We start from the raw sequence: 24,690 nt of genomic DNA on the forward strand, positions 1-24,690 counted from the left end.
TTCAGATGTCTTGTTAAACCACTCCTGGAGTAACCCAAACCACCAGGACCTCCTTGACATCCATCAAAAGTTGCGAAAGGACAAGGAAGCTTATCACTCTGCGAAGATGAGGCCATGGAGGGTTGGGAATTAGGCCTGCCATTCCTACGGATTCCTGATGAAGCTGAAGAACGTGTTATGGGCATAGAAAAATCTAGGGGAAAGCTGAGTATGAGAAACAGAAAAACCCTAGAAGAACTATGTCTTGCATCCCTATATGCGATCAAACAATAAACAAAGAGGAAACAGGGAGATGTATGCGTTGAATTCACGGACAAAGGCAGGGGTGATTTCTGGTTTTCAGTCGCCTGAAAATCCCCCCCACAATCGCCGGAGCTTCTCTTTCCTAGGGTTTATTATTATTATTATTATTATTATTATTATTATTATTATTATTTTTCCATTAATGGGAGAACGATGATTACATGAAACTAGTTGGAAGCCTAACAAGCTAGGCTCCAACGACATACTACTACATTAATTGAACAAGTTGTTGTGCTAGCCTACCAGCGGGCCTCATGGGTAACCTTGCCAAGGGGAGCCGAAACGGCGGACTGGGGGGCGAGATTGTGGCACAAGGGGGGCAAGCTAACAACACCTTCCATGTTATTATTATTATTATTATTATTATGAAACGTACCTCTGAGGGCTTTTATTGAAAATAGGGAAAGGAGTAATATTACATGAAAAGTGTTGGTAACCTAGCTACAAGCTGAGAACCAACACCCTTTTGAATAACAATACCTAAACGATGAAAAAAAAAACTGCCAGTGCCACAATTTGCGTCATTGTGAGATAGACAGTTCTTTAACCTCTTTACAAAAGCCACCGTGTCCTCACTTAGTTCACCTAATGTAGTGAAAGCGAGAATATGAAAGCCATATCCGTGAGACTCACACTTCTCTAAATATTTGTTGCGTTTACGGAGAATCGCCTTAGAGAGAGCTTGGCCCAGGGTGAAAGAACGAATTTCCCCAGTGAAGGGAGAAACGCCTGTGACATCGAAGCATGTATCTCTGCCGTTTTCCCAGTTATTATTATTTTATTTTATTTTCCGGATACTATGATCCAACTAATTAAACACTCTATTGTGACCCGACTAACTAACACACTATAATATGACACGACCAACTAAATATTTGGGCATTATATCTGCTTTTAAATTTCTCCACCGGGCCCCGACCCTATCCGGCTATTATGATCCAACTAATTAAACATGCTACTGTGACCCGACTAACTAACATACTAATTAAATATGACACGACCAACTAAATATTGGGACCGACTAACTAAACATGCTCCTGACTATTATAAACAGGACTAACTAATACACTAATTTAAATGTGGGCATTACTTCTGCCTTTAAAATTTCTCCACCGCCGGGGCCATAGGCTATGGCCCCGGCCCCTTACGGCTACTATGCTCCAACTAATTAAATACGCTACTGTGACCCGACTAACTAACACACTATGATATTACACGACCAACTAAATATTGGGACCGCCTAATTAAATATACTCCCGATTAACTAAACATGCTCTCGACTAGACAGGACTAACTGACACACTAATTTAAATGTGGGCACTACTTCTGCCTTAAAAATTTCTCCACCGCCGGGGCCATCGACCCCGTCCTCTTCCGGCTACTATGATCCAACTAATTAAACATGGTGTTGTGACCCGACTAACTAACACACTATGATATGAAACGACCAACTAAATATTGGGACCGCCTAATTAAATATGCTCCCGATTAACTAAACATTATCTATATACCCCTACTATCTTACCCCTTCAAAAATAACCTTTTTAACTTAATTTATACCCTTAGCTGCTAGAACCCGGAAACCCGAATTAACAGATTACCAAATTACCCTTCGGTAAAGTACCTAACAGATCAATCTCTCGCGTATTATTTCATTTCTCGTTTTCTCCCCTCACACTCTCTCTCTATTTGTCTCTCTAAAAACTAGGGGTGCACATACCCTATCCATACCCGCCAACCCTACCCTACCCGCCAGTTTTTTAACCGTATCCTATCCTATCCACTATTTGGCGGGTAGGGTAGCGGGTAAAGATTTTCTTAACCGCCAGTAAACGGGTAGGGTGACGGGTATAGGCCATATCTTACCCACCCTACCTAGAAATACACATACCCTACTCCTATCCGCCAACCCTACCTTACCCGCCAGTTTTTTAACCGTATCCTACCATATCCATTATTTGGCGGGTAGGGTGGCGAGTAAAGATTTTCTTAACCGCCGGTAAACGGGTAGGGTGGCGGGTATAGGCCATATCCTACCCACCCTAACCGTTGTGCAGCCCTACTAAAAACCTTCCAAAATCACCCAGAAAACAATTGAAATTTTAGAAAGAAAATCTTAAAAATCAGATTCAGGATTTATTGTTGATAGATCGGAGAGATTTACAAGATTGATTGACATATAAACGATCAGATAAAATCAAAAATTTAATCGAAACTAGGTCTTCAGCGTATTCTTCTTCTTCTCTGAAAATCGAAATTCGTAACTCCAGAAATGGTTTTTTAGTTCTAGGAATTTAGATTTGGTTTTGATTTGAAGAATCTTAGAGATATTTAACTTCTGCATGTTCGATTCGATGAAGATAAATACTAATTTCAGTGTGTTCATCATTGGTTTGCAGATATGTTTGGAATTTGAATTTGGTGTTTTCTTTCTGTTTTAATCAACAATCAGTTGATCTCGAGATTGATGATTCATCTCTGAAAGAGGTATCATTGTCGTTTGTTTTATGTCTTGATTTTGATTCAATGTTATTGTAAATTATGTATTGAAATTAATGATACTTTTTGTTGTATTTTCAGTATGCTAACCACATTTGTTCTTGATTTTCGTTTGTCCTTGATTTTCCTTTTTTTTATGATCTATATGGCTGGCCACTATTTATTGTTGTTTGTATGTTCTAGATGCATAATATTTGTTTATTATTTACATGTTTCATTCAAGCTATTTAAAAGTATAAAACTGAATCTTCAAATGGAAACCAGTGTCAGCAGCAGCGGAAACACCAACATTTGTTACTGAACTATTATTATTTGAAAGATTATGAACTGCCGGATTAGTAGTGTTAACTTTTAGTTTCTAGTTTATTTGTAGTTCTGAAACTTCAGGTCATCTCAATAGTTATGTGTATGATTAGAAGTGTTACTTTTGAGAGAATTAATTTTGTTTTCTCTGTGTTTGCCGTAACATTACTTTATGCTAGGTTCGTAGTGTACCTGTGTTTGCCGTAACATTACTTTATGCTAGGTTCGTAGTGTACCTGTGTTTGCTGTAACATTAGATTGTGTCTCAGTTTCACTTCCAAAGTTAGAAACAACTTGCTCAAAGTTGGCTCCAAAGTTAAAAGCAACTTGCCCAAGTTGGTTCCAAAACTGGAAGCAACTTGCTCAAGTTGGCTCCATTATTTGCATTAATTTTTTTTTTTTGCTGAATCTTTAACTCTTTTGTGCTTTCTTAAAATGCAGTGGATGACAATGAGTTCCACATTATGAAGACTTTGGTGTAATCTCAGGCTGTAACCGGTCTAATGAAATTGAGCAGAAAAGAAATATCATTCCACATCTTAAATGCAAGTGAAGAATGGAAGCTTTAGAAACAAACAGATGTGGTGTTTGTGTAGAAGCTAGATTGTAGAACTCTTGGTATCGAACCCGGTACTCTTCTAACAGCATTGGCAGTGGTGAGTACCGAAGCAGGGACCCGTCAACTGACAAGTACAAGAAAGCAATGAAGGATGTGGTTGATAGCGATTTCAGAGCTTTGGTGGCTCAGCTCATGCAAGTTGAAATCTACCAACAGGTAAGGAAGATGGCAAAAGAAAGTTAATTGGAATATGTACATCTTTCACATGGGAGGATGCCACATGCATTGAACCAGATATATGCGAGGGTGGAGGAATGAACCCTGGTGGACATGTTAAGATTAAGTGTTTCTTTTGTCATCTTTGTCATGGTAAGAGTCACTAGTCAGTATTTCTAATGAATTTTCTTGGAAACGTATTACGTACTTTGGTGTTAACAACCTTATTATATTGCCATATTAATTGGAAATAGTATTGTCGATGTCTTTAGAGTTTTCATTTCAATGTATTTTGTCATGCTTATCATTTCGAATTGTTTCCAGAAATGGACTCAACTTACTCAAGTTGTCTCCAGAAGTGGAATCAACTAGTATAAATTGTCTCCAGAAATGGAGTCAACTTGCTCAAGTTGTCTCCGAAATGTGGAGTGAACTTGCTCAAGTTCTCTAAAATCTGGAGTACAGGAACCTGGTTAGCTCCAAATACTGGGTCAATATGGAATTTTTACTTCCACAAGCATAGCATCCAAAAGTGGAAGTTTTGCTCACGTTGCCTTTATAAGTGGAACCACATCTCCAAAAACGTTCTGTGAGGCAAAACAAATTCACAAACCACATAGCTTAACACACATATTAAGAGAGAAAAATAGTATTTATCACTTAAAATGATATTTACAGATACAAAGTCTTAGACTCAAAATACATTGAACCAACAATTATTTGGAACCACATGGTGCGAAAGGGGACGTTTAACAATATTCACATTGATCTTTATGTATAGACTCGAAGCATCAAAGAAGCTTAGTTAGACTCGAAGCAAAATAGTGTTTCCGAACAGGCTCCATAGTCTTTAGACAACTTGTACTGCACAGTTCATCAGTACTTATCATCTTATTGATGCTGCCACATGATCGCATAAAAATGAATAGAATGTCAGACAGTGGACCAAATTTTCTTTCTAATGCAAACACTGAAAATGGACTCCACTAATTATCAGCATTTCGAATGGCTTTATATGTGACGGTGACAATATGCCAAACCGAACCCAAGTTGGTTCCAACAAAATATTGTACCTGATGAAGTTACTAAAATAAATGGAGCCAACTAGCTCAAGTTGTCTCCAAGAATGGAAGCAACTTGTTCAAGTTGTCTCCAATACGTAGGCAACTAGCAGAAGTTGTCTCCAATAAAAATACATAAATAAAAAGTCAAAAAGAGTACACACATATGAGCTAGTAAACCTGGTGTGATTCAAACCTGTAGTTCAGATGAATGACTTACTCATGGGTGAGCTCAATAGTTACAATAAAACCAAGCACATTTAAAAAAGCAGGCATTCACTAGCTTGGTTGCATATGTCACCCTCATCCGAACTATTTACTTTTTATCACAGTATTGTAGTGTTTCCATGCCGCAACTATCAAATGATAGCTTTTTATAGAAATCTGACTAGTTACATCCATCATTCATCTGAACTATACTGCTAAATGAGGACTAACTTTGCTTTAGATTCCTGCTCAAACTACTCTAGCCGCGGCACAGTTCTGCTTAGTTCAACCAATATAAGTATTCATCTTGTAGCTACTACCATAGCACTGTTGATTCCATCATCTCCACCCCAACTACTACAGAAAAAGCCACCACTAGCACCTTCACAACAACAACCACCGTCACCTCCACTACAATATCATCCAACAACAACCACCAATTGCAATATCCAAAAACTAAACAGTTCATTTTATACTAACACATATAGAAATGTGAAGGCAACTAGCACAAAGTTGTCTCCAAATATGAAGGCAACTTTTTCAAGTTGTCTCCAAATATGAAGGAAACCAACTCAAATTTGTCTCCATAAAGAAAAAAAACATACACAAATGAGTGAACCAGGCGTGATTCCAACACACATCTTCTGACATGGAGTCAGTCGTGCTACCATTGCACCACAGGTTCCAATGCAAAAATAACATAACAAAAAGTGTACAAAAACAAGTTGCCGATATAATAAGTGGAAGCAACTAGCCCAAGTTGTCTGCAAATCTGGAGGCAACTTGCACAAGTTGTCTCCAAATCCAAGTTCTCCTACAACAAGAAAAGGTTGATAATACTCATACCTGCCCACCGAGTGCTCCTAGTGTATTTAATCCTAATCTTTCGGTCAAGTTCTCGCTGTTTTCGATTCTAGGCCAACTTCCCTGCAAGTTTTCCTACTAATTCATCTATCAATTTCAATCCCCAACAAAAAATTCTTCTTCCCTGCAGTCCACATTCATCTCACGTTGACTCCAAATCTGAAGGCAACTAGCCCAAACCATGAACTACATAGTCTACTGATGCACAATAGTTACAAAAACATCATAAAAATAAGTGTGGCAACTAGCAATGTGATAATATAAACGGAGTTAATGCATATATGGGCAACTTAGAGAACTACAATGCATATTAAATCAACTATAATTTAATACTCGGTTTTCCTTCTAACTCTTTATAAATTTCTGTCAAAATACCATAAACACACAAAAGCACCAGTAGAGCTGCAATTTCTTTAATATTTCCTTTCCACGATTTAGGACTTAATGATATACACATATATGTGAGGCTTGAAAACAAATGCCACCAGGAATGAAGACTTACTAACGATAAGAGTCCATTTCTGAGCACGACCAACAATGGAGAAAGGTAACCAATTAGTCGGAATGAAGGAGTGGAGACCAACTACCACCACAAACATGAAAGAAACACCACCAGGACGGTTTCTGCTAATCTCTTTTCTCATTAACTCCTGTTTGACACAATAGCGTCATTAATTAGGATACACCTTGCATACAAGTATTGCAATTAACTAAATAAAAAAAAAACTAGAAAAAGGTTGTAATCAAACTAAAGTCCACATCAGCTAAACCACCAAATAGGTATAACAAAAATAATGTAATGAGAGTGATATAAGATACAATAGACAAAAACGCCCCAAACAGAGAATGATATCTCATTTTCGAAGAATAATATAAGACATTCTATAAAGCCATGCCAGTCCAAAATAATGAAAATCACTTAGTTCATGAATCATGTGTTGTAAGTAATAATTCGGCTATTATTCGATTCTACTGTAGATATGCAGTTGTTTTCATATCGCATCCTTATAACAATTAGTGTGTCTGACCCGGCAGAATGCATATGGTTTACACAACCAGTTCCTTATAAAATTTAAATTTTTAGAACTGGGAAAAGGTTGGGACAACGGAAACTAAAGCTCATGTTCTAGTGTTGTAAGCAGGTTACGCGGATGCTTTATGGTAGTTCCAAGTAAAAATTATAGCTGTTTGGAATTGCAAATACTCTAAAATTACAAAAATTATCCTACAATACATCACAGATTTATGCTACCTTCCTGTAAACATCACAAATTAATATCAGTAAACATCAAAGATTAATACCAATCGATATATTGTTTACCTTTTGATTAAATCTTCGTGTCGATTGGTATTAATCCTCCCATCAATATATCTTCAGAAAGTGATTTCAAACCGTATCGTAAATTTCGTAGATCTTAAATTGAAAACGTGATCGTTAGTTTGAATCTTCAACTAGATACTATGAAATCGAAAACCAAGAAAACAAATCTGATCTCTGAATCTGATTTCGAAATCAATTTTAACCTAAGAAGATGAAGAACAAGTTGAAATCAAACGTATAAAATGCAACAGATCTGTTGATAGTAGTGGCGGAGGTGGTGGCGCTGGTTATGGTGGCGGCGATTGAGATGATGATGGTGGTGGGAGCGATGCAGATGGTGGTGGTAGAAGCATTTTTCTGAGATTCGTGAATTAAAGAAGAATGGACGAAGGTTAAAAGAGGAATTATATGATTTATGGTTTTATTAAATTTTCAATTATGCCATTAGGGGTATTAATAAAGACTCTAAAGGGTATTTGTGATGGACCCATGGATGGTAGGGGTGTTTATAACATTCCCACATTATTATTATTATTATTTAATAAAAAGGTATTTTACATAGAAATGGTAGGAAGCCGGGCAGCAAGTTGTCCCCCGACGCCTTACTGGATAGCCAACCCAATCCTATGAAAAAGAAAACTACCCACTTTGCTATTTGGATCATAACTAGCAGAGCAGTTCTTCAATCTCAACAATAAGGAAATCATATCATCTCCAAGTTCTCCTAACGTTGTAAAATCCAAAACATCGAACCCATAATCATGAGTTGTACATTTCTCCAAGTATTTGTTACATTTACGGGTAGCAGCTGTGGAAAGAGCATGACCTGGTGTAAATCTACGAATCCCTCCTCCTGTAAAAGGTGAGACACCCGTGACATCAAAGCACACGTCCCTGCCATTCTCCCAATTGTAGACAAGTAGATCAGCGGGTCTCAAAGGTGCATTCGTGTCGGACAAGAAAGCCATTGGTACTTCCTTTCTTGCAGCGACTCCGGCCTTAAAGAAAATGTCCATCACTACATCACGAACCAAATCATGACGAAATTTAGGCCCAACTTCACTTGCGCAGTAGATAGCGTGGTCACGGTAAATGTCCATATCTCGCTTACAAAGTGTGCAAATGTTGTCTACAGGAAATAGAGGTATACCCAATCTGTATTGAGTGATGACACGAAAGTGTCTCGGACCAATAGTCTGATTCAGACCAGCAATAGGAACTGCTTTCAGATAATCCATAACATGTTTCAACTTGTTACTTTGCCATAAGACTGCATCCCTTTCTGACATTGTAAATTTGGTGGGTAACTCTCTCTTAATAACATCGAAATAACAAGCTGCCAAGGTTTTCGTGGGTGAGGGGCAGTGTTATTGATGGTAAAAGTAGAAGGAGTAAGACCACATACATGCACGTACTTATCGAGAGAAAACTGGAAATTGGGGTTGGGTGTAGGCGTGTCAACAGACCTCAAAATGATATCCTGTAAGCTTTGTGTCTGGATGCATGAAGCCAAGTACCCATACTGACCTGTATCCTCCATTGTATATACACCTAAACCACCATCCTTAATAGGCAAAGTGTTATTCGTTGCTTAAGTGGACCAAATCCAGCACCATCCCCTGTGATCAAAAGACGAAGCTACTGAAATAAGTGTTGATCGAAGTGGCTTGTTGCTGCTGCAAGGACCTGAGGTTTTGTAGTACGCAAGGTGAAATATAATCTTGAAACACCAGTGCAGTTACTAGAAGTAAGAGCTCACTCTGAGGGTCTTTCAACTTCTTAACAACTTCCATAAGATGTATAGTTTTGTCAACCCTATACATAACCATATCACTGCAAAACTGAGTGTGCAAACTGACTGGTCCCCCAAGTATTTTCACTCCATTAGATGGCTACATATATTCACAGGAAATACACTGACATCCAAGCTTCTAGGGTCTGTAGAAGGCCAGAAAATCTCGGTCTTCCTGATGTTTAAATGTAACCCTTTTGTGGCACCTTCATTCTGTATAATGTGTAATGCCTTAGATACTTCCAATGTGTCTCCAATGATGGTACCATCATCAAGATACCAAGCATGAAGGTCCAATGAGCATTGAGAAGCTATTTTGCAGACAAGAGGGTGTAGAGTTAAAGCAAATAACAATGGTCCAAGTGGATCACCCTGATGTACACCTTGAGAAGAAGAAAGAATGGACTCATTGTAATACAATTTTGCAGGTTTATCATAACAGAATTCAACCCAATGTGATATACTAGGACATCTAGCTCTAACCTCTTAAATTAGGGTTATTCTATCAATTAAATTGAATGCATTTGTAAAATCAACAAGCATCATAGTTATGTTATTCTGTGTACCTTTCATATCAAGCATTCTATTGGCAGCGTGAAATATACTTTCCCCACCACATGGGATTCCAACACCAAACTGGTGGTTACCCAGATAACTTTCCATCTCCTTGCACACAGAATTTGCAGCTAATTTAGACCATAAACGTCTCCAGACTGTACCGACTGCTATAGGTCTCAGACCACCATCAGGTTTGAGTAATGGGGTGAGTGGTGCACTGGCAATGTATTCTCCAAGAGCAGTTGGACACCTACCAGAAAGCCACAAGTTCACAACACATGCAATGGAAGTAAGAAGCTCTTCAGAAACAGCAGCTGCAGATCCACTTAAAGCGTCAAGAAGGTGTTGGGATCTCAGTCCATCCCTGCCACATGAGGTGCCTTTTGAAAACCTTTAATAGCAGCAAAGACAGCTTTGCTATCAACAGAAACTGGTGCGCAGTCTATGTTGTATGGAGGTATGATATGAGGCGGGGGGGGGGGGGGGTATGGGTGCTTCTGTTGTAATTCATGAAGAGTATCTTCATTATGAAGCACTACACCATTAGAGGATAAAATTCTGATGGCTGTTGTGTATTGCCCAAAGCTTAATTTCTTTCTACAAGCCTCCACATTGGTCTTTGGTTTCTTTCTAGTGCGTTATTCCCTGCTTCTTTGAGCTTCTTTCTAGTTATGACTGATGTGTATTATTATTATTATTATAAGATGCCACCAGGGGATTTTATTGAAACCAAAGAGTATAAGTTACACAGAAACAGGAGGGAGTCGGGCTACAATCTACGCGCCAACACCCTTCTGAATAGCTAAGCTTATTCTATAAAAAAGTAAACCACCCAATTTGTTATTTGCGTCATAGTTGACTAAACAATTCTTCAATCTCTTCAACAAGGCACTGAAATCTTTTCCAATTTCGCCTAAGGTTTTAAAGGCCAAGGCGTAAAAGTTGTAACCATGGATCTTGCATGTGTCCAAGTACTTATTATTATTATTATCACCAAAAACTATTATTATTATTAATAACAAAAGAATCAAATACAAGGTACAATATCGATAGAGGGCAACCTAGCAACAAGTTGAGCCCCTACACCTTTTTGAATTGAAATACCTAATCTATAAAAAATCTTAGGCGAGCACCCCTCCTTAATGTGCAATGGAGGTCGCTAACCTAGGCCATGGACCTTCTTGATCATCCATAGACCCCGTCCAGGTAAGTCCTTCACTTTATTATTATTATTATTATTGTTATTATTGTTTCCTTCATCTCATGGAAACTCCTTCACTTTAAGGAAACTCCTTTGTTTCAACAAACTCCTTGATTTCATGGTATTTCCTTCAAATCATGAAAATAATATACAATTAGGAAAAGTGCCATGGGACCGGGCTTATTGGCCGGACATCCATTCCTTAGCCATAGTCGGTCGCACATTTTATGATTCCTTATTTTATTATTATTATTTCCTTCATCTTATGAAGTTCCTCAGTTTGAGCAAAAACCTTGATATCTTCATATTTTCTCAAATGATTGCTCAAACACGCATCATAAAATATTAAAATACTCAGGACTGAGGCCTGGACACTATGGTGACATAAACATATTATCTTTACCGACCAAGGTTGTCTCTTTGGCTTGCAAGAGGCTGGTCCCACATATTTTCATCATTTGACCTAATTTGTTCACATTAGGTTTAAACTCTTACAAACAACTTGGAATTTCATTAATCGATCGCCAGTCGATCCCATGACCAACCAGGGCCGGTTCCACGACCCCTTGGTCGGTCCCTCATTTCTTCATAATTAGGTTTTATTGCCTAATGCTCAGATGAGCATTATTTTAATGAATGATTAAACCAGCATTTAATCATCCTTTCACCAACTGGTCTTCAAGAGACTTTGGTATTTGCCCACTCGAGCATCTGGGAGCTACATGGTTGACCCATCATCCCATGTAGTCGGTCCCTCCTTTACTCCGTGGTTGTATTTCAATAAATCAGCAATTGATCAAAATTAGGGTTTCGAACCCAAAGTTCATAATTCCAGATTCAAACACTACTAATTTTGCATTGATCCCATGATCAACATTTTAATTGATTATACTCGGTCCAGTTTCCAGTAGTTTAAATTAATATTTCATTTGGTCCAGCTACCAATAATTCATCAAACGAGCAACATTTGCTCAGATGAGCAATATTTTTTCAGACTAAGGAATGTTGATTCGACTATCAATATTCAACAATTTATCGAATTAGCAATATTTGTTCACTTTAACTATCAACATTCATTCGCCAATTGTACCTCTATCTCAACAAACACGTTCAATTCATGAATCCTAGAACATTTTTAAATCATGTTCAACTCAGTAATACAAAGACTCATCGTTTCATTAAGTCAAAAACATACTAATTAAAATCACGAGACATCAATCGTGTCACATGAAGGATATCAATTAGGGTTTTGTTCTGGCGGTCTACGACACATGTGTTCATACACACGATGAGAATGTGAGCAAGTCATGCAAGCAGTTGGAGGAGTTAGCAAAGTAGGGGTGGAAAATCAACCAAGTCTCTGCACGATGAGCAACTGGTTTTAACACGATTTCCCACTTCCCCACTCTTTGACTCCAACAACTGTCACACTTCTACAATTCTTGCAATATAAATAGGTCTCTGAATCATGATTGAAAGGACAGACAACAAGAGAACAAAAAACTCAGCGTCTGAACAATTTCTCTCAACAAAGCAAATTCAATCAATCAGAACTTATCTTATTTCTTCACGTAGAATACACAACACACCTACAATTTCGATCACCATTGATCTCACACATTTTTCAGCTTCCCTCCTATAAATCGACCCATCCTCTCTTGTGGCCGAATTGACTCTGGAACGGCCATTGTCTTGGTTTAGGCCGGAGTCCTACAGATTGATCTCTCGAATTCAAAGCACTCCCTTTTTGAAGTGCATCCATGTGAGGTTAAACATTTCACTCGGTTCAAGGAGTTTCCTCCGCACGGTCGTCTCCTCAATTCCTTAAAAACCAGCAACTCGTTTTGCCCCATCTACAACTTGGTTGGCTCAACAATAGTTAACCGAAGTTAGCCATATGAACACTTTCATATCAACCTTGTTCATCTTTATCAAAACTAGTTCAAATGACTCAAATGAAACTAGTTATAGAGTTGTTCAATTGTTTATATTCTCATAGAAATATACAAGACACAATTGAAGCAAAATCGATTTTGATTAAGTCGAATCAATTCATGAATATTATAGACACGGTTTGCAGAAGATTGCATTCCTTATTATATAAATGTATTTGTTCACGAATAAACCGATTTTAGAACTTAACCCACTCAAGTATGCAAACGGGTATGCATACTTAGAGTTTAGGACTTGGTTGTCCCGCCAGTATGCAAACGGGTACACGTACTATCGTTCACGACCGAACTCAGTTGAATTAGTATGCAAACGGGTACACATACTAAATTCCCGTACTTGAACATACTAAGTTCCCGGACTTCAATTGTTAAACCAGTACGCATACGGGTATGCATACTATGGCTCTCAGACTTGGAGTAACATGCAACAGTTAGCATACAAGTACGCATACTGTTGATGTAGTTTTTAAGTGGTAGTAAAGTTCGTTCAACTCGGATTGTGTGGACTCGATTTTAGACTCAAATTAAAATAGAAAACTTAAAGAGAAATTGTTATCAAGATTATAAAAAGCACTGAGACTCAGGATTCCACCAATCTCCAATTATTATGTGATTTAATCTAGTCAATATTTATGCAGTTCTTTACGTTTAAAGTGATTCTAATATTTTTGCCTAGACAAGTAGATACTCAAAACAATAGTTGTAAATCGAAAGCATGGACCATCAAAAGACTTAACCTAAGCATGACCCATCAATTGAGAACACAACCACTTAATCAGAATCATATATTCGATTTCAGTTCAGTGCAAATAATCATAAAAGAATTACGAAAATTAAATTAAATAGAATTTACCACATAATAATTGGAAAAATGGCTTCCTACGTCGCCTCAGCAATGGGGTTTAGATCCTCATGTTAATCACGTGCTCAAAATAGGTGTTCATAGCTCAAAAGGGTGAAAAACAAGAGAAAACTAATAAAGCAACGAGTTTGTAACAGATATAATTGTTACAGAACTCCCTGTTACAGAGGCTGCTGTTGCAAAGAAAACCCTTACTGAAATATTGTTATAAAACTGTTACAATATATGAAAGATTAGCCGACGGTTTTCCTATCTTCTTCTTCCTCGTTCTGCTGGAGATGTAGAACTTCTCTGCAACTTTTGTTTCTCTTCTGCAACTACTCCAAACGACCCCCAAAGTGTTCGATCCCTTATATGAATCTCACAGCACCTATATATACCCAACAGGGTCGAGTAAATCCAAAAAATAATCTTGTTTTCTTTCGCCAAAAGTCTCGGAAATAATCTTCTCCTCCCTGTTGCTTTACGCGTCTTCCTTTTTTACGCGTAGTATGAGGTGGAAACTCTCCTTAGGATAATATCAAATCTTCGTAGTATATTCTCCTCAGTTTCTTTACACGCAACTTCCACACACCAAACAGAATCCGATATTATAACATTCCTTGTTTCACCAAAAGTCCGTGTAAGCTTCCTTATTTTTCTCGATTCAAAAGTCCTACTGCTCTTGTCTTGTCACAACAGTCCTACCACAGTCCATTCCCGTGAATTTCTCGACGAAAACCTTTCCCAAATCCTTCCCAGAGAACTTCGCAACTCAAACTCATGTTCCATGTTCTCTTCAAATCAATAATCAAACCCAACTCTGTTGATTTAAAGGCCTATACCAGACCTGTAATTCCAAAACAGGCCCACTGAAACCAATTCTAGCAATTGAATCTCCTCAAAAACCTCCCGAAAATCCAACCCTAAAATCTGTTCGTGACTGCACATATCCCCGCCAATTCACAAAATTCAAAAGGTATGGATGACGTCCCCTTATCCGTGACTGGTCTCCCTTTAGCAGATGCCTGAAAATGGGTCACCCCTTAGTAATTAGGTTACCCCTTATCCAAAGTGAGAGTCCGTATAGTAATTTTCTCCCACGAGCGCAAAAACCACTTTTTTAGCCAATTTCGCCACAAAAGCTTATTTCTCCAAAAATACCTACAGGGACATAAAAATCCATAATAAATATAAAATTGAGCACTAATAATATATATAATTGAGATTATATAAGACACAAAAATGTGCCTATCAAATACCCCCAAACTTATTATTTGCTAGTCCTCAAGCAAATCAGATAGAAAATAAAATCCCAACTCACTGTCGCAGGCATCGTCGATTGCATTTAGCGTATGCAATAAGCCTTTAAACCCCTAAGTGTCCCTAGTGGCGGAGTGTTGTCTCCGGAGGGATTACAAGAGATATACCCACAAAACCTGTACTCCAGACCTTAGCTATCTACACAGAACCTTGGAAGGCACTAAAGAATCTCCTTGGTTGGCATACTTATTGACTACAGGAGGAAGTACCCTGATGCGAAATTCCAATTGTTGTACACGAGTTTGCACTCAAGCATACTAAAATTCATATAAAGTGATAGAGCTCTGCTCAGATAGTCGCACTATGGACATCAATATCCGGAGTCAAAACTAATCACATGGATAGATCAAGAAGATGGATATAGAAAAACATAGATGGTTTTGATGTTTACTAAGTGAACGGCGTTTCCCATATCTGTCTGAAGGCCTCCGCCAAAATGAACCTATCCTAATGGATTGAGATACTGGTCTGACTAATATCAACACAACTGGCATATACAAGGGAACTAGTGATCGATAATCCTAATTCTAGTTCAACACAACTGGCATATACAAGGGAACCAGTGGTCGACTTTATTCACTGATTTTTTTTTATAGCTTTTTCGTTTCATTCTTTTTTTTTTTCTTCGTAACTCAATCACTCTAATTCACCCTAGCATTGGTAACAACTTGAATCGTGGGCCCCACCTATCACTTAGAGAAACATGGTTTAAAAACAAAATAAAATAAAAATAGAAGTGAAAAGGACTCAACGAGATATGGTGAAACTATCATGTTATTTCTAACACCTGAGCTCTGTGCTTTTATGAATAGACTCTTCTAGATGTTTCCATCTAATCAGATTGGTTCCTCAACTCCTACGATCAAAATGCTTCCATCCACTTAGATTAGTTAGTGAAATCCTCAATAGGCATAAATTTCTAAGCTCTGGAGTTTATTTATTCATACTGCAACTAAAAAGTTTCTCCCATACCCCCAAACTTAAATCTAACATTGTCCTCAATGTTCTAAAGATGAAATTAAAAGCATGAACAAGGAGAAACTGTTACCATTTGAAGCAAAAGAGATAAGTAAAGATATTACCATGTTGCATGAGATTGGGTTACCTCCCAAAAAGTGCTAAATTTAAAGTCTTCAGCCAGACGTCAAATACCAAAAAATGGCTAATTACCTTTCAAATCATATATCAATAGTCGAAACAACTGTGGGTCAACAAAAGCAAATAAAATTGCCACAATTATCAGACAACTTCACCAAATCAGAAAAATGAACAGACATGACACATTCTCATCTAAGGTTTCCTGCAAGACAACTGGGTTTTTCTGTTGTGCCCATTTGGGCTTCATATGAGTGTCTTGACAAATTGACTCATTCGAACAACAAGTCTCGGAAGTGACTCAAGTAATACATCAGGTACACTAGGCTCGAATCCCAAGTTAGCGACTTCTAATGGAGATAATTGACCATTACTACCCCCAAACTTAGGGTAGTCAGTATTCTCGGACAAACCTCTAACTATTGCTTGAATTTCTGGATCCTCAGAGTCTTTAAAATACTCAAGAGCTTCTTCTAGTTCATTACCCCCAAACTTAGGGTCAACACTACTCTCCGTAAGGCCTAGCTCTATGGCTTGAATCTCAGGGTTCAAAGAGTCTTTAAAGTACTCAAGAGCTTCTTCTAGTTCAAAAGTTTGGTCACCTGACTGACTTAAGAGAATTTCCTCATCAAGTTCATCTAAGGAATCACCAAATAAAGTGTCGTCCCAATTATCCTGAGTTAGATCCTGAACTAAAGTGCTAATCATATTCACTTCTTCTAAATCATCGGAAGGTTGTCTATTAACATTAAAGACATTTAGTTCAGTGGTCATATTACCAAAGGATATGTTCACAAGTCCGGTCCTACAGTTGATGACAGCGTTAGCTGTGGCTAAAAATGGGCGACCTAAAATCACCGGTATTTGAGCACTAGGATCCTGAACAGGCTGAGTATCTAGAACAACGAAATCCACTGGATAAATAAATTTATCAACCTCAATCAGAACATCCTCTATGACACCACGAGGTATTTTGACAGACCTATCAGCTAATTGCAATGTCATTTTAGTCGGTTTCAACTTACCAAGACCTAGCTGGTTGTATACATGATAAGGGAGTAAGTTCACACTAGCTCCTAAGTCAAGCAATGCCTTATCTACTGAATAATTAACGATCACACAAGATATGGTGGGGCATCCAGGGTCTTTATACTTAGGGGCTGTTTGGTTCAGAAGGATTGAACTTACCTGACCAGCTAAAAAGGCTTTCTTATGGAGATTAAGCTTACGCTTTCGTGTACAAAGGTCCTTAAGGAACTTGGCATAAGCAGGCATTTGCCTAATTTCTTCTAATAAAGGGATGTTAATGTTTACCTGCTTAAATATCTCTAGTATTTCGTTGAAAGTCGACTCTCTCTTTGTTGGAGCTAACAACTGTGGATATGGGGCTTTGGGTACAAAATGAGACCTGTCGGGAACCACATTGGCATCACTAGAAATTTTATCGGTTTCTTCAGTTAGTGGCTCCTTCTGGGGCTCATCTTGGGAACTAGAAGGTGGATATACAGTATGTCCACTATTAGGCATGGCTACTTTATTGTCTACCGTTTTACCACTCCTAAGGGTTGTGACAGAATTCACTTGATTAAATGGTTTTGCACCTACTTAATTAACTCCTCTAGGGTTGGGTATCGGTTGACTAGGGAACTTACCTTTTTCTCTTAGAGACTCATTGATCAGACTAACCTGGTATTTCAATTCAGAAATGGCCTGACTATGTTCTTGTCTTATCCTATTACTAGCTTCTATGCTTTGTGAAAGCAATTGACGCATATTTTCAGTATTTCGAATGAACGAGGTGAGAGTTTCCTCTAGACTTAAGATTTTCTTATCAGACTGATTCTGAAACTGAGTTGATCCTGAAGTATTCTTAGTATAGCCAAAACCTGGGGGAATATTAGAATTACTAAACTGACCTTGGTCCTTAGACCATGAAAGGTTCGGATGGTTTCTCCAACCAGGATTATAGGTTTCTGAATATGGGTCAAACTTCTGACGGTTATCAAACCTAGTGTTATTATAGAGAGCATTGGCTTGCTCTTTATTATTCTGGCATTCCCGAAAAGGCTCTACTCTACCACTAGTGTGACCCAATTCTAAAGCTTCTAACCTTTTTGCTATAGCAGCAATTTTGGCATCTGATTCATAGCCTCCTTCTACCCTATTAACATTTCCTCTACCTAGAAGAATTTTTCTCTTGGGTTCCCTACAATATTCCCATTGCTGGGTCTTTTCGGCGATTTCATTCAAAAATTCCATCGCCGCATCAACAGTTTGGTTTTCAAAACCACCAGTGCATAGAGACTCAACCATGGTTGTTGTCGAATAATCTAAACCCTCATAAAGGATTTGAACTAGCCTAACCTTTTCTAAACCATGATGAGGACATTGGGCTAATAAGTCATTGAACCTTTCCAAATACCTATATAACGATTCTCCCTCCTGTTGAGAAAATGTGCAGATTTTCGTCCTACTAGACGATGTTTTGTGCCTAGGGAAAAACTTGCTCAAAAAGGCAGATGTAAGTTGTTCATATGTTTCTATTGAACCGGAAGCCAAACTATATAGCCACGATTTGGATTTATCTTTCAGGGAAAAAGGAAATAACCTAAGTTTCAAAGCATCATCATCAAGGTCTCTAATCTTTAGGGCACTACAAATTTCCTCAAAATCCCTAACATGGAAGTATGGGTTTTCATTTTCTTTGACTAAAAAGATTGTAAGCATCTGTAGGGTCCCAGGCCTAAGTTCATAATTTGCTTCAGTTTCGGCTAACCTGATACACGAAGGACGAGTAGTCCTAGTTGGGTTCAACAAAGCTTTCAAAGTTGCCATTGCTGGCACTATCGGGATATTTGGGATTCTATGCAATCACAAAACAAGGCTGACTCAACCAAATAAAACCTAATTTTCTAGCAAACAAAAAGCATGATGGTTCCACTTTGATTGTTTCTAGACCAGCTTCTATTCTTTCGAAAAGGAACTCGTTACAATCTGAGAAAACCCCCTGGAATCAATCCGAGTCAAAGTAAGTTGAATCGAGGCGAGGGAAGCTCAGTGGAGCTTTGATACCCAAGGCCTCACCGGTTACAAGGCGGCGCAGTCACGCATTCAACTCACAGAAACCATCATGAACTTCGAAGTATGCTCAAAATAGTAACCAATATTTTTCGAACGACTTTCCTATTAAGCTCGTTACCCTATCGGTCTCTTTCTAGTCAAAATTTTAGTCTTAGGTTCGCGTTTGGTTTCGTTTTCCTAAGACGGGCAAGAAGAGAACGGTGATGAAATCCGAACCCTTATCTTGTATGGCCAGTCCTTGCCCTTTACTAGGAAAGTAAAGCATCCGTTTCCAAGTCCTCAGCATATATGCAAACGAAGGAATACAGTAAACCCGCTGACAGGGGATTCGCGGGTGTTTCGAAAAACTTACCTCCCGTACCAGACGGGTGAAGAACTGCTGAAGTCGACTCGGGCCACGACTCCAATGTCATGTACGAACCCAGGGGCCGAGGCGATATCGTAATCACCGTCCTTCTCTGCACACACTTTTTATTTAAACCAACCCTTCCGTAGGGTTTAAAAATAATAACGTTCTAGTCCAAAAATAAAGTCCAAAAAGTGTCCAAAAATAAAAAGAAAAATTACAAAAAAGAAAACCCTATTTACAGTTTCTAAAAATAAAACAAAATAACTATACACAAAATATTTTTCTTCACTCCTTTCGGATTCCTCTTTTCTTTCCTTCTTTGCGGATGCTTTCCTTTTATAGCACTTTTTCTTTTCTTGTAGCTTCGCTCGAAATCTGAAAAGAATCAAAAAATACCAAACGCGTAAAAGAGAACAAAAATTCTAAAAGAAATAAAATAAATCTAAAACCTAAAACCTAATACAAGTCCCCGGCAGCGGTGCCAAAAATTGATGTAGTTTTTAAGTGGTAGTAAAGTTTGTTCAACTCGGATTGTGTGGACTCGATTTTAGACTCAAATTAAAATAGAAAACTTAAAGAGAAATTGTTTTCAAGATTATAAAAAGCACTGAGACTCAGGATTGCACCAATCTCCAATTATTATGTGATTTAATCTAGTCAATATTTATGCAACTCTTTACGTTTAAAGTGATTCCAATATTTTTGCCTAGACAAGTAGATACTCAAAACAATAGTTGTAAATCGAAAGCATGGACCATCAAAAGACTTAACCTAAGCATGAACTATCAATTGAGAACACAACCACTTAATCAAAATCATATATTCGATTTCAGTTCAGTGCAAATAATCATAAAAGAATTACGAAAATTAAATTAAATAGAATTTACCACATAATAATTGGAAAAATGGCTTCCTCCGTCGCTTCAGCAATGGGGTTTAGCTCCTTATTTTAATCACGTTCTCAAAATAGGTGTTCATAGCTCAAAAGGGTGAAAAACAAGAGAAAACTAATAAAGCAACGAGTTTGTAACATATATAATTGTTACAGAACTCGCTGTTACAGAGGCTGCTGTTGCAAAGAAAACCCTTACTGAAATAATGTTATAAAACTGTTACAATATATGAAAGATTAGCCGACGGTTTTCCTATCTTCTTCTTCCTCGTTCTGCTGGAGATGTAGAACTTCTCTGCAACTTTTGTTTCTCTTCTGCAACTACTCCAAACGACCCCCAAAGTGTTCGATCCCTTATATGAATCTCACATCACCTATATATACCCAACAGGGTCGAGTAAATCCAAAAAATAATCTTGTTTTATTTCTCCAAAAGTCTCGGAAATAATCTTCTCCTCCCTGTTGCTTTACGCGTCTTCATGTTTCCTTTTTTACGCGTAGTATGAGGTGGAAACTATCCTTAGGATAACATCAAATCTTCGTAGTATATTGTCCTCAGTTTCTTTACACGCAACTTCCACACACCAAACAGAATCCGATATTATAACATTCCTTATTTCACCAAAAGTCCGTGTAAGCTTCCTTATTTTTCTCGATTCGAAAGTCCTACTGCTCCTGTCTTGTCGCAACAGTCCTACCACAGTCCATTCCCGTGAAGTTCTCGACGAAAACCTTTCCCAAATCCTTCACAGAGAACATCGCAACTCAAACTCATGTTCCATGTTCTCTTCAAATCAATAATCAAACCCAACTCTGTTGATTTAAAGGCCTATACCAGACCTGTAAATCCAAAACAGACCCACTGAAACCAATTCTAGCAATTGAATCTCCTCAAAAACCTCCCGAAAATCCAACCCTAAAATATGTTCGTGACTGCACATATTCCCGCCAATTCACAAAATTCAAAAGGTAGGGATGACCTCCCCTTATCCGTGACTGGTCTCCCTTTAGCAGATGCCTGGAAATGGGTCACCCCTTAGTAATTAGGTTACCCCTTATCCAAAGTGAGAGTCCGTATAGTAATTTTCTCCCACGAGCGCAAAAACCACTTTTTTAGCCAATTTCGCCACAAAAGCTTATTTCTCCAAAAATACCTACAGGGACATAAAAAGCCATAATAAATATAAAATTGAGCACTAATAATATATATAATTGAGATTATATAAGACACAAAAATGTGCCTATCAACTGTGTTATATCCAATCAATGGTTACTTGTTCTAAACTCCATTTTAATTATTGAAACATTCTTAGAAGACTGGAATAGCTGTCTCATACAAACTATTAGCTTCAAAGCAATTTTCAAGTGATCAATAGATCAGTACGAAACATTCCGAGTCTACATCAAATGACCGCCTCACACAAATCATGTAAGATGTTACCAGGCGATTTTCACATGATCATCTTTTGACTTTCGTCAAGAATAAAAGATGAACTTGGTTAAAGAGAAAGCTTACCAACACATATTTCGAGATATATGCAAGCGAGTTAAACTCAGCTCGAAGTATCAAATGTGTATAAAATAAAGTCTATATAGCTATACGACTTTTGTCTCAATAGGAGATAGAATATAAATAGACTTCTGAGTGATACATGAGTTCAAGTCTCCACATACCTTTTGTTGATGAAGTTCCACAAGCTCCCCTCAGTAGTTATTCGTCTTCAATCGATGAACGTCGTGAAGTCTAACGCTCAACTACACATTCTATCCTAATCCGAGACATAGCTATAAGTAGACTAGAAATCAAGACTTATAGTTTTGACAACTAAACTTGACAAACAAGTATGAGATATCAACGCTTGCGAGTTCGACCGAGCAGTGCTCTAACAAATTGGAATTGCCCTCAGTCATTTAATATCACCAAACCTCTTATCCCTCTATAGTTGTAGGTGGAATTATCAACTGGTATCCCAAAAAAGCATAACAGTCCCAGAAACTCGTTTCGTATTTTTCTCCAAGACAATTTTGAGACTTACTCAAAAATTTTGAGCTAGGGATACAAAATGATTACCCTAACTTGTGTGGATTGATATGGGGTGTCTAAGGCTAGCTAAATGACATAGATGGCCTTGATTAATTGATTTATTACTTTTCTAATTTTTTAAATTTTTTATTTAACTTTTAATTTTTTAAACATTTTTTTAAAATTTTCTTAATAAAAGTTTCAATAATTTGGTAGATAAGAAACTAATTGGAAGCCTACTGACAAAGAAAACTTATTAAATATCTTTTTAATTACGATGTTTTGTAATTCCGATATATTATTATTATTATTATTTTTAGAAAAATTAATCATTTCTGAAAAAAAATATTATAAGAGTAGAAATGTGATGTAGAACATCTCTGATATCCTTTCCTTTCTTCTTCATTTTTAGAACTCTTGATGACTGTTTTACAAGTCTACTTATTCCTGTCTTTAGGCTTCTTTTATTTTTCCTTCTTCTTTTAGAATTCTGATTCATGCCTATATAAACAGGCTAGTATCTTGTGAGTAAACACACTAAGATTATTATTCAAAAGTTATTAACTATCTTTTATACAGCTTATTCTTCATGTTATTTAGAAGTTCTTGTCTTTTCTCATCCCTATTATTCCTTTCTCATCCTCCGCAATCTCAGAATTGTATTCTTCTAGTTTGTTTTATATTAGTTGGTATCAGAGCCACAATTTTAGATTTTCATCTAGAATAGATCCAAGGTTATTCGCTTCCGTAATCCTAAATAATCTTTTTTTTAGAAAATTATGTAAGTAATTCGTTACAATGAGAGATCAAGTTACTAAAGAAGAACTCAAAAAGGCTTTAGACCCAAATAATAAGAGGTTCGACACGTTAGAAAATAAATTTGATGACTTTGTCGTTTTATTCAAGAAACATATGAATCTTAGTGACGGGAAAAGCTCTGATGATGAAAATAAATCTGAAGGTGAAGGGAAATCTTCATACTCAAAATATATTTCTAAGGGGAAAACAAAAAAAAAAACTTTTGTATATGACACTCATATTCCCGATGAGATTTTACAACAGTTGAAAAATAAAAAACAATATGAAAGTTTTCTCAATACTGCTAATAAGAAGTTTTCAAGTCGTAAGTTTGATAGTGATGATGATGATAATCTTGAAGATGAATTAGAGAAGAGTTGGACAGAAGATAGACGTCTCAAATCGAATCAAAACCCTTATGGGTCTTTGCCAGAGTATAAACTAAAGGCTGATATTATAAACATTAATGGAAGATTCAAAATTGAAGATTTTCTAGATTGGTTTTATGAAGTCAAAGCCTTTTTTGAGTTTATGGAAGTGCCAGATCATTCCAAGGTTAAGCTTGTAGCTTACAAACTCAAAGGAGGTGCTGCTGCTTGGTGGGAAAATCTCTGTGAGGATCGTTTCAAATATGATAAACCACTTTTACGTATGTGGGAAAGAATGAGGAAACTCTTAAGAGATAAGTTTCTACCAAGAGATTACAAACAACTGTTATTTGTGAAACTACAGGCTTGTCAGCAGGACGCAATATTGGTAGAGGATTATGCATCCAAGTTCTACAACTTGGTTGCACGTAATCAGCTTAATAAAATTGAAGAACATCTAGTGGCAAGGTTTATTGAAGGATTGAACAGGCTGATTCAAGAAGGAATTACTCAATCCGTTTTCACTATGGTGGAAGCTATACAACAGGCCATCAAAGTAGAACGTCGTATTTTTCTTTCTCAAAGGTTTCCATCTAAACAGAGTAATCGCTATCAAGGTAATTTCAGATCCTCTACTTCATTCAAAAATTATTACAATGAAAGTCCTTATTCTCAAGATGAGGTTTCGTATAGTTATGTTCGACAACAACAACAAACACCCAATTTTACTAATTCTCCAGTGCGAAAGAATAATACTCTTATTCTTCCTAGTCCTATTGAAAATCAATCCGTATAGCAACCACAGACTATTACTTCTTGTCCAAGTTAAAAAATCTAATACCCGTTTTTCCAATAAAAACCAAACACCTTTTCCACCTCAATCCAAACCACAAAATCCTTATGCCAAATTCAGGGGGGAAAGTGTAATAAATGTCAACAACCTGAGAACGCCTCTTTTGAGTACCGTAGATTCCATGGGTTAATGAATGAAGGACAAGAAGATGCGCATAAGTATAGTGCGTTGCTTAATGAAAATTCACATGATTTAGAGAAATCTGAGGATGATGAAGAAAATAACGAGGAT

General features: G+C 37.4%; 2 long non-coding RNA genes and 1 other non-coding gene across 3 annotated transcripts; 1 reads left to right on the forward strand and 2 right to left on the reverse strand.

Moving 5' to 3' along the window:
* The first annotated feature begins 2,370 nt into the window (after positions 1–2,370).
* Positions 2,371–4,160, forward strand: LOC113333303. Its single transcript, XR_003351903.1, has 3 exons — positions 2,371–2,522; positions 2,703–2,790; positions 3,547–4,160. It is a non-coding gene; the product is annotated as an uncharacterized LOC113333303 (long non-coding RNA).
* Positions 4,161–4,501: 341 nt separating this feature from the next.
* Positions 4,502–7,710, reverse strand: LOC113332640. The gene is made up of 3 exons (XR_003351631.1): positions 7,334–7,710; positions 6,515–6,662; positions 4,502–4,780 (listed from the first exon to the last, which is right to left on the reverse strand). It is a non-coding gene; the product is annotated as an uncharacterized LOC113332640 (long non-coding RNA).
* A 3,023-nt stretch (positions 7,711–10,733) lies between these two features.
* Positions 10,734–10,897, reverse strand: LOC113333403. Its single transcript, XR_003351976.1, has one exon. It is a non-coding gene; the product is annotated as a U1 spliceosomal RNA (small nuclear RNA).
* Positions 10,898–24,690: the final 13,793 nt, after the last annotated feature.

Source organism: Papaver somniferum, unplaced genomic scaffold, assembly GCF_003573695.1.
Source record: "Papaver somniferum cultivar HN1 unplaced genomic scaffold, ASM357369v1 unplaced-scaffold_132, whole genome shotgun sequence".
NCBI lineage: Eukaryota > Viridiplantae > Streptophyta > Magnoliopsida > Ranunculales > Papaveraceae > Papaver > Papaver somniferum.